At 46.6% G+C, this 17543-nt stretch overlaps 1 long non-coding RNA gene across 2 annotated transcripts in view; it reads right to left on the bottom strand.

Moving 5' to 3' along the window:
• LOC134943474 (uncharacterized) overlaps positions 1-16674 on the bottom strand; it is a 76734-nt gene extending 60060 nt beyond the window's left edge. For both annotated transcript variants that reach the window (XR_010181559.1, XR_010181560.1), the window contains exon 1: positions 16486-16674. This is a non-coding gene — a long non-coding RNA (uncharacterized LOC134943474). The remainder of the gene's footprint in view (positions 1-16485) is intronic.
• Between the last annotated feature and the right edge of the window lie 869 nt (positions 16675-17543).

The following is a 17543-nucleotide window of genomic DNA, read 5'->3' as shown; positions in this document are numbered from 1 at the left end:
CAAAAGTCGCACAGAGATTCCAGGAAGCTGTACAAATCTGAGACGTAGGTCAGATGCATTCAAGTAAAAAATGTTAATATGGGGCTAAAGGGATCACTAATTTACATAAAAACTTAAAAAGTAGAATAATTGTTGCAACATTTCAATTAAGGAACTGTGCAGACATCACTAAACTTCAATATCATAATATAATATTATATAAAGAAATTATACAAGACCTTTTACGCATTTTAAAATTTCATGTTCATAAAAAATATGTTAAACAGATCTTGATTAATGGATTAAAACGTATGAGTATTGTGTAGCAGTCAGGTTAACGGACTTTAACCCATGGATTTGTCTGTATAGGTACAAAATATAATATGCCTTGAGTTAGAAAAAAAACCTTAATGTATTATTTCTCCAATTGAGGCAAATGAATAAGTACAGACCAGAAGGTGAAAGCTAAAAACACAATGATGTCAGGAGGTAAAAAAAACTTGATCACTAAGGTAATAATTATGGAACAAAAGTGCATTTTATGTGATGATAGGTTATAAGACATGTACATTCCAGTCTGCAATTTTAATACCAATTTATTGGATAATAACATATTTTAATGTTGAAACTTCTGAGTGTAGACTCTACTCTCTGATCATTTCTGATTGATGAAATACAAGTAAAAACGAGTAAAATATTTAAACCAAGGCAATGCGATATACCATTCATGATTTTCTAAGTACAATCTCCTGGGACCTCCACTGTTAACCATAAGCTGACCCTGAAGTTGGCATTCTCTAGGCATTTTTACTTTGAGGTTTTTCTCAGGGGCTACAGATTTGAGAGATTTCGGTTCCTGCTGACACCAATTTTGGTGGCTGCGTCTCAGTAATGGTATATTTCATTTACCTACAAAAAGACAGAGCTTAATATTTTTATTTACATGTAGGCAACTATTGTAATTGCTTCATTGCCCCACATAGGGAAATATGAAATTATGGCATGCTTGGAAATACTTTACGAAAATAGTCTACTGTACGTGAGCGATATATGAAACCTTCTAAAGAAGACGTGGAGAAGTTGCCCATTGCAACCAATCACCTTATAGCCAGGGTCACACTGGTTCACAGAGGTACAGGAGGAATCCCCAGGTGAGTCCCAATGCCTGAGAGGCCAACCCCTCCTCTAGTGGTTAGGTTCCAGACTATGCACTCAAGGGTGAGTAACCTTGTACAGCAGGACCACTGATGACCATGAGTGTTTGGTTCGCTTCTGTAGGATCTACACCAAGATTCATAGTCTTGTCAGTTAAAGTGGGTGGTCATGAAACAATCCAGTTCCCTCCTCTTGTTGGCTGTGGGCTTTAGCATGATGAACACCGTTCCTGCCATTGTTTAGAATGGCATTGTAGCATGCAATCATTCACTAACCTACAATTAAAATATCCCAGTGGTAAGAGCTTTGATAGTTGGGTTTTAATTACAGTGGTATGTGTTTCACCTGTTCTAGACAGACAGACAGTACCAGAGTCCCCTATCACATGTACATTGCATTAACTTGGTATACATAGACAGGATCACCATCATGTGCATAATTATTATCTCTATTGGTTAGCCAAGCCTCTGTGGTGGCTAGCCACACTCCCTCTGGTGGCTGACCACACCCCTTAAACATGGGCCCCTACAACTGCATTCACTGGTGGTACCTTCATGCCCCAATTCAGCAGTGCTTTTAGCTATCATTTTATAGAATGTGCTTGATAAAAGATTGGAAGAAGCTGATTGGTTGATACAGTATGTGCCACTTCTCCACTTTTCACTTTAGAAGGTTTGATACATTTACCCCTAAGACCCAGATCCCAAACTTGGCCCTTTCTTGCAACAGAAGTCCTGATTTAAGGGATATTATATGTAATGTTCATGTAATGTCTTTGGTACATATAACTCTCTTCTCCTATTACAGCACTGTTACTGTTGTCCCCTTTGTCCCAAGCTCAAAGTATTTCACAGACATCAAAGTACAACTTTTTTTTATCAGCTACCTTCCATTCCACTTAATTTCCACGATGTGTCTCAATTAAAATATATTCAAGGCTCTGCTACCTGGACCCCTGCCCTCACCAGTGGGGATGCAGTTATTTTGCCGGCAGTCAGGATACCGACACTGGAATTCTGACAGCTGGCAATGCTGACAGTCATAATCCTGGTGCTCAAGGTCTATTCCTACTCGCTATGTCGATGAGATGTATTATGCATCGTGGTTTGAATGTGATACATTCCTCCCCTATTTACATGCATACTGGCATTCTTTAACAACTGTATGTGTGAATACTCTTTAGATATAGAGCGGTCTTAGCGAGGAAGTGACTCCGGGTTTATGTCCTTGGAGCCCTAATATATACTAGAGATGAGCGCCTGAAATTTTTCGGGTTTTGTGTTTTGGTTTTGGGTTCGGTTCCGCGGCCGTGTTTTGGGTTCGACCGCGTTTTGACAAAACCTCACCGAATTTTTTTTGTCGGATTCGGGTGTGTTTTGGATTCGGGTGTTTTTTTCAAAAAACCCTAAAAAACAGCTTAAATCATAGAATTTGGGGGTAATTTTGATCCCAAAGTATTATTAACCTCAAAAAACATAATTTACACTCATTTTCAGCCTATTCTGAACACATCACACCTCACAATATTATTTTTAGTCCTAAAATTTGCACCGAGGTCGCTGTGTGAGTAAGATAAGCGACCCTAGTCGCCGACACAAACACCGGGCCCATCTAGGAGTGGCACTGCAGTGTCACGCAGGATGTCCCTTCCAAAAAACCCTCCCCAAACAGCACATGACGCAAAGAAAAAAAGAGGCGCAATGAGGTAGCTGACTGTGTGAGAAAGATAAGCGACCCTAGTGGCCGACACAAACACCGGGCCCATCTAGGAGTGGCACTGCAGTGTCACGCAGGATGTCCCTTCCAAAAAACCCTCCCCAATCAGCACATGATGCAAAGAAAAAGAAAAGAAAAAAGAGGTGCAAGATGGAATTATCCTTGGGCCCTCCCACCCACCCTTATGTTGTATAAACAAAACAGGACATGCACACTTTAACCAACCCATCATTTCAGTGACAGGGTCTGCCACACGACTGTGACTGATATGACGGGTTGGTTTGGACCCCCCCCCAAAAAGGAAGCAATTAATCTCTCCTTGCACAAACTGGCTCTACAGAGGCAAGATGTCCACCTCATCTTCACCCTCCGATATATCACCGTGTACATCCCCCTCCTCACAGATTATCAATTCGTCCCCACTGGAATCCACCATCTCAGCTCCCTGTGTACTTTGTGGAGGCAATTGCTGCTGGTCAATGTCTCCGCGGAGGAATTGATTATAATTCATTTTAATGAACATCATCTTCTCCACATTTTCTGGATGTAACCTCGTACGCCGATTGCTGACAAGGTGAGCGGCGGCACTAAACACTCTTTCGGAGTACACACTTGTGGGAGGGCAACTTAGGTAGAATAAAGCCAGTTTGTGCAAGGGCCTCCAAATTGCCTCTTTTTCCTGCCAGTATAAGTACGGACTGTGTGACGTGCCTACTTGGATGCGGTCACTCATATAATCCTCCACCATTCTATCAATGTTGAGAGAATCATATGCAGTGACAGTAGACGACATGTCCGTAATCGTTGTCAGGTCCTTCAGTCCGGACCAGATGTCAGCATCAGCAGTCGCTCCAGACTGCCCTGCATCACCGCCAGCGGGTGGGCTCGGAATTCTGAGCCTTTTCCTCGCACCCCCAGTTGCGGGAGAATGTGAAGGAGGAGATGTTGACAGGTCGCGTTCCGCTTGACTTGACAATTTTGTCACCAGCAGGTCTTTCAACCCCAGCAGACCTGTGTCTGCCGGAAAGAGAGATCCAAGGTAGGCTTTAAATCTAGGATCGAGCACGGTGGCCAAAATGTAGTGCTCTGATTTCAACAGATTGACCACCCGTGAATCCTTGTTAAGCGAATTAAGGGCTGCATCCACAAGTCCCACATGCCTAGCGGAATCGCTCCGTGTTAGCTCCTTCTTCAATGCCTCCAGCTTCTTCTGCAAAAGCCTGATGAGGGGAATGACCTGACTCAGGCTGGCAGTGTCTGAACTGACTTCACGTGTGGCAAGTTCAAAGGGCATCAGAACCTTGCACAACGTTGAAATCATTCTCCACTGCACTTGAGACAGGTGCATTCCATCTCCTATATCGTGCTCAATTGTATAGGCTTGAATGGCCTTTTGCTGCTCCTCCAACCTCTGAAGCATATAGAGGGTTGAATTCCACCTCGTTACCACTTCTTGCTTCAGATGATGGCAGGGCAGGTTCAGTAGTTTTTGGTGGTGCTCCAGTCTTCTGTACGTGGTGCCTGTACGCCGAAAGTGTCCCGCAATTTTTCTGGCCACCGACAGCATCTCTTGCACGCCCCTGTCGTTTTTTAAAAAATTCTGCACCACCAAATTCAAGGTATGTGCAAAACATGGGACGTGCTGGAATTTGCCCATATTTAATGCACACACAATATTGCTGGCGTTGTCCGATGCCACAAATCCACAGGAGAGTCCAATTGGGGTAAGCCATTCCGCGATGATCTTCCTCAGTTGCCGTAAGAGGTTTTCAGCTGTGTGCGTATTCTGGAAAGCGGTGATACAAAGCGTAGCCTGCCTAGGAAAGAGTTGGCGTTTGCGAGATGCTGCTACTGGTGCCGCCGCTGCTGTTCTTGCGGCGGGAGTCCATACATCTACCCAGTGGGCTGTCACAGTCATATAGTCCTGACCCTGCCCTGCTCCACTTGTCCACATGTCCGTGGTTAAGTGGACATTGGGTACAACTGCATTTTTTAGGACACTGGTGAGTCTTTTTCTGACGTCCGTGTACATTCTCGGTATCGCCTGCCTAGAGAAATGGAACCTAGATGGTATTTGGTAACGGGGGCACACTGCCTCAATAAATTGTCTAGTTCCCTGTGAACTAACGGCGGATACCGGACGCACGTCTAACACCAACATAGTTGTCAAGGACTCAGTTATCCGCTTTGCAGTAGGATGACTGCTGTGATATTTCATCTTCCTCGCAAAGGACTGTTGAACAGTCAATTGCTTACTGGAAGTAGTACAAGTGGGCTTACGACTTCCCCTCTGGGATGACCATCGACTCCCAGCGGCAACAACAGCAGCGCCAGCAGCAGTAGGCGTTACACGCAAGGATGCATCGGAGGAATCACAGGCAGGAGAGGACTCGTCAGACTTGCCAGTGACATGGCCTGCAGGACTATTGGCATTCCTGGGGAAGGAGGAAATTGACACTGAGGGAGTTGGTGGGGTGGTTTGCGTGAGCTTGGTTACAAGAGGAAGGGATTTACTGGTCAGTGGACTGCTTCCGCTGTCACCCAAAGTTTTTGAACTTGTCACTGACTTATTATGAATGCGCTGCAGGTGACGTATAAGGGAGGATGTTCCAAGGTGGTTAACGTCCTTACCCCTACTTATTACAGCTTGACAAAGGGAACACACGGCTTGACACCTGTTGTCCGCATTTCTGGTGAAATACCTCCACACCGAAGAGCTGATTTTTTTGGTATTTTCACCTGGCATGTCAACGGCCATATTCCTCCCACGGACAACAGGTGTCTCCCCGGGTGCCTGACTTAAACAAACCACCTCACCATCAGAATCCTCCTGGTCAATTTCCTCCCCAGCGCCAGCAACACCCATATCCTCCTCATCCTGGTGTACTTCAACACTGACATCTTCAATCTGACTATCAGGAACTGGACTGCGGGTGCTCCTTCCAGCACTTGCAGGGGGCATGCAAATAGTGGAAGGCGCATGCTCTTCACGTCCAGTGTTGGGAAGGTCAGGCATCGCAAACGACACAATTGGACTCTCCTTGTGGATTTGGGATTTCAAAGAACGCACAGTTCTTTGCGGTGCTTTTGCCAGCTTGAGTCTTTTCAGTTTTCTAGCGAGAGGCTGAGTGCTTCCATCCTCATGTGAAGCTGAACCACTAGCCATGAACATAGGCCAGGGCCTCAGCCGTTCCTTGCCACTCCGTGTGGTAAATGGCATATTGGCAAGTTTACGCTTCTCCTCCGACAATTTTATTTTAGGTTTTGGAGTCCTTTTTTTTCTGATATTTGGTGTTTTGGATTTGACATGCTCTGTACTATGACATTGGGCATCGGCCTTGGCAGACGACGTTGCTGGCATTTCATCGTCTCGGCCATGACTAGTGGCAGCAGCTTCAGCACGAGGTGGAAGTGGATCTTGATCTTTCCCTAATTTTGGAACCTCAACTTTTTTGTTCTCCATATTTTATAGGCAGAACTAAAAGGCACCTCAGGTAAACAATGGAGATGGATGGATTGGATACTAGTATACAATTATGGACGGACTGCCACGGTTAGGTGGTATAAAAAAACCACGGTTAGGTGGTATATATTATAATAATAATACAATTATGGATGGACGGACTGCCTGCCGACTGCCGACACAGAGGTAGCCACAGCCGTGAACTACCGCACTGTACACTGGTTGATAAAGAGATAGTAGTATACTCGTAACAACTAGTATGACACTATGACGACGGTATAAAGAATGAAAAAAAAACCACGGTTAGGTGGTATATATTATAATAATAATACAATTATGGATGGACGGACTGCCTGCCGAGTGCCGACACAGAGGTAGCCACAGCCGTGAACTACCGCACTGTACACTGGTTGATAAAGAGATAGTAGTATACTCGTAACAACTAGTATGACACTATGACGGTATAAAGAATGAAAAAAAAACCACGGTTAGGTGGTATATATTATAATAATAATACAATTATGGATGGACGGACTGCCTGCCGACTGCCGACACAGAGGTAGCCACAGCCGTGAACTACCGCACTGTACACTGGTTGATAAAGAGATAGTAGTATACTCGTAACAACTAGTATGACACTATGACGACGGTATAAAGAAAGAAAAAAAAATACCACAGTTAGGTGGTATATATTATAATAATAATACAATTATGGATGGACGGACTGCCTGCCGACTGCCGACACAGAGGTAGCCACAGCCGTGAACTACCGCACTGTACACTGGTTGATAAAGAGATAGTAGTATACTCGTAACAACTAGTATGACACTATGACGACGGTATAAAGAATGAAAAAAAAACCACGGTTAGGTGGTATATATTATAATAATAATACAATTATGGATGGACGGACTGCCTGCCGACTGCCGACACAGAGGTAGCCACAGCCGTGAACTACCGCACTGTACACTGGTTGATAAAGAGATAGTAGTATACTCGTAACAACTAGTATGACACTATGACGACGGTATAAAGAATGAAAAAAAAACCACGGTTAGGTGGTATATATTATAATATAATACAATTATGGATGGACGGACTGCCTGCCGACTGCCGACACAGAGGTAGCCACAGCCGTGAACTACCGCACTGTACACTGGTTGATAAAGAGATAGTAGTATACTCGTAACAACTAGTATGACACTATGACGACGGTATAAAGAAAGAAAAAAAATACCACAGTTAGGTGGTATATATTATAATAATAATACAATTATGGATGGACGGACTGCCTGCCGACTGCCGACACAGAGGTAGCCACAGCCGTGAACTACCGCACTGTACACTGGTTGATAAAGAGATAGTAGTATACTCGTAACAACTAGTATGACACTATGACGACGGTATAAAGAATGAAAAAAAAACCACGGTTAGGTGGTATATATTATAATAATAATACAATTATGGATGGACGGACTGCCTGCCGACTGCCGACACAGAGGTAGCCACAGCCGTGAACTACCGCACTGTACACTGGTTGATAAAGAGATAGTAGTATACTCGTAACAACTAGTATGACACTATGACGACGGTATAAAGAATGAAAAAAAAAACCACGGTTAGGTGGTATATATTATAATAATAATACAATTATGGATGGACGGACTGCCTGCCGACTGCCGACACAGAGGTAGCCACAGCCGTGAACTACCGCACTGTACACTGGTTGATAAAGAGATAGTAGTATACTCGTAACAACTAGTATGACACTATGACGGTATAAAGAATGAAAAAAAAACCACGGTTAGGTGGTATATATTATAATAATAATACAATTATGGATGGACGGACTGCCTGCCGACTGCCGACACAGAGGTAGCCACAGCCGTGAACTACCGCACTGTACACTGGTTGATAAAGAGATAGTAGTATACTCGTAACAACTAGTATGACACTATGACGACGGTATAAAGAAAGAAAAAAAAATACCACGGTTAGGTGGTATATATTGTAATACAATTATGGATGGACGGACTGCCTGCCGAGTTCCGACTGCCGACACAGAGGTAGCCACAGCCGTGAACTACCGCACTGTACTGTGTCTGCTGCTAATATAGACTGGTTGATAAAGAGATAGTATACAATACATACAACAATATACTACTATACTGGTGGTCAGGCACTGGTCACCACTAGTCACACTGGCAGTGGCACTCCTGCAGCAAAAGTGTGCACTGTTTAATTTTAAATTAATATAATATTATGTACTCCTGGGGGCTCCTGCTATAACAACCTGCAGTGCTCCCCAGTCTCCCCCACAATTATTATAAGCTTTGCCTTTTATACATTGATGTGCAGCACACTGGGCTGAGCTGAGTGCACACAGACTGAGTCACACTGTGTGACTGGCTGCTGCTGTGTATCGTTTTTTTTCAGGCAGAGAACGGATATAGCAGAGAACGGATATATTATATTAAAATAAATAAAAGTTAACTAACAACAACTGCACTGGTCACTGTGGTAAACTCTGTCTGACTCTGCACAATCTCTCTCTCTCTTCTAATCTAATTTCTAATGGAGAGGACGCCAGCCACGTCCTCTCCCTATCAATCTCAATGCACGTGTGAAAATGGCGGCGACGCGCGGCTCCTTATATAGAATCCGAGTCTCGCGAGAATCCGACAGCGTCATGATGACGTTCGGGCGCGCTCGGGTTAACCGAGCAAGGCGGGAGGATCCGAGTCTGCTCGGACCCGTAAAAAAAACATGAAGTTCGTGCGGGTTCGGTTTCAGAGAAACCGAACCCGCTCATCTCTAATATATACTAGTGGCCACTTGATACAGAAAGCTTATAAAAAGAAGCATATTGACTTTTACGCTGAACACCATCTATCGGTTGCATCAGGGCAGTTTCTGTATAATATGGCTCCCAGTACAAACAGTGCACCTGCTGGCTCCAGAGCAAACAGCTGGCTCCACAGCAGCTCCCACCAGCTGACTGGCTCTGGTAACTAAGGGCCTAATTCAGACCTATTTGCTCGCTAGGGTTTTTTGCAGTCCTGCGTTCACATAGTCACCGCCTACAGGTGGAGTGTATTTTCGCTTTACAAGTGTGCGAACGCATGTGTAGCAGAGCTGTACAAACAGATTTTGTGCAGTCTCTGCACAGCCCAGGACTTACTCAGCCACTGCGATCACATCAGCCTGTCTGGAACCGGAATTGACGTCAGACACCCGCCCTGCAAACGCTTGGACATGCCTGCGTTCTTCCAACCACTCCCAGAAAATGGTCAGTTGACGCCCACAAACGCCTTCTCCCTGTCAATCTCCTTGCGATCGCCCATGCAAATGGATTCTTTGCAGAAACCCATTGCTGAGCAGCGATCCGCTTTGTACCCGTATGACGCGCCTGCGCATTGCGGTGCATACACAGGTGCAGTTTAGACCTGATCGCCCACTGTACTAAAACACACAGCAGCGATCAGGTCTGAATTAGGCCCTAAGTCCGGTCAGGCTGCAAACAGCCAGCACACTTACACCGGTTTTAACTTGGTGACAAAAACCAGACAAAAGTCAAACTAAGGGGGACATTTACTAAGCAGTGATAAGAGCGGAGAAATGAGCCATTGGAGAAGTTGCCCATGGCAACCAATCAGCACTGAAGTAACATCTAAAATTTGCATACTATAAAATGATACAGAGCTGCTGATTGGTTGATGGGGCCACTTCTCCACTGGCTCACTTCTCTGCTCTTATCATTGCTTAGTAAATGTCACCCTAATTTTGGCGTCCACAGTGCCTTTCACATGTAACAGCTTTTAGCCATTTTTAATGTTGTGCTTTGTTTGCTGGATGTAGTAGGCATGTGCAGCAGCAGCATTATACAGTGGGTGGGTGACAGAGCACCATTATCACATTATTATTCTCACATTATCCTTGTCTACAAGCATATTGTAATTTTCTTTCAATTTACAGCAAACCTCTTGCCACGCCTTTCGAGTGGCATTTCGGACTTTATCAGTAGTGCAGTATACAGTGGGGCGGATTCAGTTATTAAGTTATTTTCTATAGCGCATACATATCCAGCAGCATTTTCCAAAAAATATTTGGCTATTCACATCGGTACCTACCACATGTATATGCACTAGGGTTCATTTTTGTAGGGAGCCAATTAACCTACCAGTAATTTTTGCATTGTGAGAGGAAACACTCGCAAACTCAGGGAGAATATACAAACTCCTCACAGTTAGGGCTGTGATGGGAATCAAACCGAAGACCTCAGTGCTGTGAGTCACTATGCATCAGTTAAGCACAATGATCTCCTGGAGCCCCGTGACTTACGCAGCTGTGTCCATTTCCATATTTTATGATAAAGTAAAACAATATTAGTTTGTAAAAATATGATTTCTGTGATGAATAGCCATGGGATCCCCAGCATGTCATGCACGGCTCAGCTCTACAGCTTGGCTCCGCCCCATTTACGGGACCTCCGGGGACTGTCAGGGCAGCTCATCAGGAGCCCACACACTGAGAAGAGGGAGCTGGGGTGCACAGATAGTGACATCACCAGCTATGCACCCTGCCAAGAGATTCCCTGACAGCACTATATGGTTATATCTCAGCTAGTGGCATCATCGGCTTCCTCCTTCAGCCAGGTAGGCTGAAGGGTTCAGGAGACCCCTGAGAGGAGATTGGGGATGGAGCACCTCATGCAGTTGTACGGTTTACCCGCCCCTAAAGTCCACTGGATAGCATTACCTGTTGGTTAGCAGCTCCAGAAGATTACACTTTACGGAGCTTGCCGCATATGGGCACATTGCAGCCTCATAGAATTTTATTGGGCTTGCAGTGCCGTGGGTCTCCAGCAGATACAGAGGTATATTTACTAAGAATCGAATTTCTGCTGATTTCAGCCAAGATCAATCTCGGCTGACATCGGCAGTGTGAGATTGCAACTTTTTGAGAAATAACATGGTAATTTACTAAATTACCGTGTTTTTTCAATTTGCACTCACCGATGTTGATGAAATTCGTATTGTCCGGCAGTGTTTTACGGTAGAGAATAGTAAAACACTGCCGGACTTAACACAATGGGGGATATCCAATTATCCCCGGTAAAACATCGGGGATGTTTTTCCGATGTTTCACCGATTTTTTTTTTACAGGCTATCCAGGGCTTTATTGTGTACAGTATTGAAATAGTTAAAAGTAAAAAATACTGGGAAAAGATTGCGTAGGGTTCCCTGTATTTATACAACCAGCACCGGACTTTTGGTCCGGTCCTGGTTCCAAAAATATGGGGGACAAAAGACATAGGGGTCCCCCGTATTTTTGAAACCAGCCCCAGGCTCCACTAGCCAAGAAGATAATGCCACAGTCAGGGGACACATTTATATTGGTCCCTGCGGCCGTGGCATTACCCCCCAACTAGTCACCCCTGACTGAGGTTACCCGGGGGAGTGGGGACCCTTTAAATCAAGGGGTCCCCCCCCTCCAGGCACCCAAGGGCCAGGGGTGAAGCCCGAGGCTGTCCCCCTCCATTCCTCGGCAGTGGATGGAGGGCTGATAGCCTTTAAAAGTGTAAAAGTAAGAATATTGGCCCTCATTCCGAGTTGGTCGGTCGCAAGGCGAATTTAGCAGAGTTGCTCACGCTAAGCCGCCGCCTACTGGGAGTGAATCTTAGCTTCTTAAAATTGCGACCAATGTATTCGCAATATTGCTATTACAAACTACTTCGCAGTTTCAGAGTAGCTCCAGACTTACTCTGCCTGTGCGATCAGTTCAGTGCTTGTCGTTCCTGGTTGACGTCACAAACACACCCAGCGTTCGCCCAGGCACTCCCACCGTTTCTCCAGCCACTCCTGCGTTTTTTCCGGAAACGGTAGCGTTTTCAGCCACACGCCCCTAAAACGCCGTGTTTCCGCCCAGTAACACCCATTTCCTGTCAATCACATTACGTTCGCCGGAGCGAAGAAAAAGCCGTGAGTAAAAATACTTTCTTCATAGTAAAGTTACTTGGCGCAGTCGCAGTGCGAACTTTGCGCATGCGTACTAAGCGGATTTTCACTGCGATGCGATGAAAAAGAACGAGCGAACAACTCGGAATGAGGGCCATTGTCTGTTGCTGTGGAACTACAAGTTCCAGCAATCCTTCCCAGCATGCTGGTTCTTGGAGAACCACAAGTACCAGCATGCAGGGAATTAACAGGCCCACTGGTACCCAGGGCCGGTGCTAGGGTGTTCGGCGCCCTCCTGCAAACAATAAAATTGCGCCCTCCCTCTCTTAACTCATAAAGGGTCAGTGTGCGTCACAAATGAGGGGGATTTACCGGGAGAGTGAAGGCAGGGGCAGTGACAGGGAGTTACAGGGAGGGTGAGGGCAGGGACGCTGAGGGAGAGTTACAGGGAGGGTGAGGGCAGGGACGCTGAGGGAGAGTTACAGGGAGGGTGAGGGCAGGGACGCTGAGGGAGAGTTACAGGGAGGGTGAGGTCAGGGATGCTGAGGGGGAGTTACAGGGAGGGTGAGGGCAGGGACGTTGAGGGGGAGTTACAGGGAGGGTGAGGGCAGGGACGTTGAGGGGGAGTTAGAGAGGGTGAGGGCAGGGATGCATGCGGTGGTCTTCCTGGGCAGACAGGCGCAGTGGCGGAACTAGAAATAGTGGGTCCAGGTGCAACAATATGCATTGGGAATAGGGAAATAGGTGCAACAAAATAGGGAAATAGCATCCCCCAAAATATTGTTTGTCTCACTAATAAGGGGTGTCGCCACACAATAGTACTCCCAATTCACGTTACACTACACAGTAGAGAGCCTTATACACCGTATGCCACAACAGTAGAGAAGCTTGAACACGGTACGCCACACAGTAGAGAGCCTTATACACGTAGCGCCATACAGTAGAGAGCATTATACAGGGTATGCCAGACAGCAGAGAAGCTTATACATGGTACACCACACAGTAGAGAGCCTTATACATGTTGCGCCACAGTTTAGAGCCCTATACAGAGTACGCCACACAATAGAGAAGATTATACATGTTAACACATAGGGGGTATTCAATTATTGCCAGATTTTTCGACCAGTCGAAAAATCGGCAAATTATCGTCTGTTTTTAGGGCGAATTAGATTCACCCTATTCAATGCCTGTGCCATTTTTCTGACTTGTTAAAAAGTCCGGCACTGGCAAAAATCACGTGAATCTGCAAATTTGCAGCCGATCTACGAGTTGTCGAATTTGGGGGCGTTTTCGCCCATGCCGATTCGACATAAAAAGGGGGAAAATTCATGGGTGAAAAGAGATTTAAAATCTGGCTCAAAACGCCCGCAATTGAATACCCATGGTCAAATTTGGCACATAATTGAATACCCCCTATAGTAGAGAAGCTTATACACGTTACGCCACACAGTTGAGAGGTTTATACACGGTATGCCACACAGTACAGAAGCTTATACACGGTACGCCACACAGTACAAAAGCTTATACACGGTACGCCGCACAGTACAGACGCTTATACACAGTACCCCGCACAGTACAGAAGCTTATACACGGTACCCCGCACAGTACAGACGCTTATACGCAGTACGCCACACAGTACAGACGCTTATACACGGTACCCTGCACAGTACAGAAGCTTATACACGGTACGCCACACAGTACAGACGCTTATACGCAGTACGCCGCACAGTACAAAAGCTTATACACGGTACCCCGCACAGTACAGAAGCTTATACACGGTACCCCGCACAGTACAGACGCTTATACGCGGTACGCCGCACAGTACAAAAGCTTATACACGGTACCCCGCACAGTACAGAAGCTTATACACGGTACCCTGCACAGTACAGAAGCTTATACACGGTACGCCACACAGTACAAAAGCTTATACACGGTACCCCGCACAGTACAGACGCTTATACACGGTACCCTGCACAGTACAGAAGCTTATACACGGTACGCCGCACAGTACAGAAGCTTATACGCGGTACCCCGCACAGTACAAAAGCTTATACACGGTACCCCGCACAGTACAGAAGCTTATACACGGTACCCCGCACAGTACAGACGCTTATACGCGGTACGCCGCACAGTACAAAAGCTTATACACGGTACCCCGCAAAGTACAGAAGCTTATACACGGTACCCTGCACAGTACAGAAGCTTATACACGGTACGCCACACAGTACAAAAGCTTATACACGGTACGCCACACAGTACAAAAGCTTATACACGGTACCCCGCACAGTACAGACGCTTATACACGGTACCCCGCACAGTACAGAAGCTTATACACGGTACGCCGCACAGTACAGAAGCTTATACGCGGTACCCTGCACAGTACAGAAGCTTATACACGGTACGCCGCACAGTACAGAAGCTTATACACGGTACGCCACACAGTACAGAAGCTTATACACGGTACGCCGCACAGTACATAAGCTTATACGCGGTACGCCACACAGTACAGACGCTTATACACGGTACGCCGCACAGTACAAAAGCTTATACACGGTACCCCGCACAGTACAGACGCTTATACACGGTACCCCGCACAGTACAGAAGCTTATACACGGTACGCCACACAGTACAGAAGCTTATACGCGGTACCCTGCGCAGTACAGAAGCTTATACACGGTACGCCATACAGTACAAAAGCTTATACACGGTACCCCGCACAGTACAGACGCTTATACACGGTACCCCGCACAGTACAGAAGCTTATACACGGTACGCCGCACAGTACAGAAGCTTATACGCGGTACGCCACACAGTACAGACGCTTATACACGGTACGCCGCACAGTACAAAAGCTTATACACGGTACCCCGCACAGTACAGAAGCTTATACGCGGTACCCTGCACAGTACAGAAGCTTATACACGGTACCCCGCACAGTACAGAAGCTTATACACGGTACGCCACACAGTACAGAAGCTTATACGCGGTACCCTGCACAGTACAGAAGCTTATACACGGTACGCCACACAGTACAAAAGCTTATACACGGTACGCCGCACAGTACAGACGCTTATACACGGTACCCCGCACAGTACAGAAGCTTATACACGGTACGCCACACAGTACAGAAGCTTATACACGGTACCCCGCACAGTACAGACGCTTATACACGGTACCCCGCACAGTACAGAAGCTTATACACGGTACGCCACACAGTACAGAAGCTTATACGCGGTACCCTGCACAGTACAGAAGCTTATACACGGTACGCCACACAGTACAGAAGCTTATACACGGTACGCCGCACAGTACAGAAGCTTATACGCGGTACGCCACACAGTACAGACGCTTATACACGGTACGCCGCACAGTACAAAAGCTTATACACGGTACCCCGCACAGTACAGACGCTTATACACGGTACCCCGCACAGTACAGAAGCTTATACACGGTACGCCACACAGTACAGAAGCTTATACGCGGTACCCTGCACAGTACAGAAGCTTATACACGGTACGCCACACAGTACAAATGCTTATACACGGTACCCCGCACAGTACAGACGCTTATACACGGTACCCCGCACAGTACAGAAGCTTATACACGGTACGCCGCACAGTACAGAAGCTTATACGCGGTACGCCGCACAGTACAGAAGCTTATACACGGTACGCCACACAGTACAGAAGCTTATACGCGGTACGCCACACAGTACAGAAGCTTATACGCGGTACGCCACACAGTACAGACGCTAGATAGAGATAGATAGAGATGTGGCCAGCCTCATTGTTGCTGCAATGTGTAGGAACCGGCATACGCATCATGGCAAGCAGACAGTGAACGCCGTGCTGTGGCTATTCGCAGCCTCCGTTCACTCCATAGAAGTACACATGCGCGACTCATAGACATGGGCACACCAGTGGCGTCATCCATGCCGCGATGCGTACGCATCATGGGATGGATAAGTGTGGCTACATCTGTAGATATTGATATACACACATATAGTAAAACACACACAGCAAAACACATATACACAGACACACCCACAGAAAAGACACACATACATACTGTACATACATACAGCTAAACACCTAGCAAAATACATATACAGTATACACAAAAAATACACATAGCTAAACAGACATAGGAAAATACATATACAGTATATGCAGAAACACACACAGCCATAGCTAAACACACAGTCTTTACTTTACATGTGTTTTCTTTTTCCACAAGTTCCACACTCTGCACCTCCTGGCTCTGGCTCCAGCAAGGCTCCTCACTGCAGGGCCTGTGACTCACTCTTCTGTACACACACCACGGACTGCTGCCGAGACTCCCCCTCCTCCCTCCCCCGTATGTCCCAGCATGCAGTGAGGGCCAACACAGAGTCCAGGAAGCAGAGAGCTGCAGCAGCAGTGCGGAGCAGAGAAGAAGGGTGATGTGACTGTGACTGATCACCCTCTCACTGGCGTCGGGGACCAGCGCCAGTGAGGTTTTTTCTGTTAGAAAATGCAGCTCAGTGGCGGCAGCGTGTAATGAGTCAGTGTGACTCACTACACTGCTGCGGGCTCCTACACAGCGCTGGGCGGCTTCATAAGTGAAGAGGCAGGGAGAGGGGCGGCCCCATCAGTGAGGTGCCGCTGCTGTCGTCTGTCAGAGTGACAGGCGCTGGCAGCCGGCATCAACAGCGCACATCACAGCAAGGTCGCAGAGCGGGGAGAGCGCCTCTCTGACCCAGCACCTCCCTGCTTTGCAGGACCTTGCTGAGCGGGTAGCGCCGGCCCTGCCCAGCGCCTCCCTGCTTTGCAGGACCTTGCTGAGCGGGTAGCGCCGGCCCTGCTGGTACCTGTAGTTCCACAACAAAAAAAATACCCCAAAAAACAGGACACACACCGTGAAAGAACAAGTTTAATACACATATATGCACACTTACACACTCACACATACTTACCTAGTGTAGTGTCCCATGGAGCCCATCGGTCCCCTTGTCACCATAGCATCCAATTGGTGTACCTGTAAAAAAAAAAAAAAATACTCACCTACAGTTTACTCCAGTGAAGATCGATCCTCTTCTGTCCATGTAGACATCCACAGGGTTAAAAAGAAAAAAAAACGCAAAAAAACGAGTCTACGCCACTAAAGGGGATCCATGTTTACACATGGATCCTCTTTCCCCGAATGCCGAGACCCCCGTGACTGCTGTCACTAGAGGACCCGGCAGCCAATCAGGGAGTGCCACATCATAGTGCTCTCCTGATTTCCGGCACAG

This window comes from Pseudophryne corroboree, chromosome 7 (genome assembly GCF_028390025.1).
Source record: "Pseudophryne corroboree isolate aPseCor3 chromosome 7, aPseCor3.hap2, whole genome shotgun sequence".
Classification (NCBI taxonomy): Eukaryota; Metazoa; Chordata; class Amphibia; order Anura; family Myobatrachidae; genus Pseudophryne; species Pseudophryne corroboree.
The sequence above is the reverse complement of the archived record's forward strand: the minus strand, read 5'-3'. Positions and strand labels throughout refer to the sequence as shown.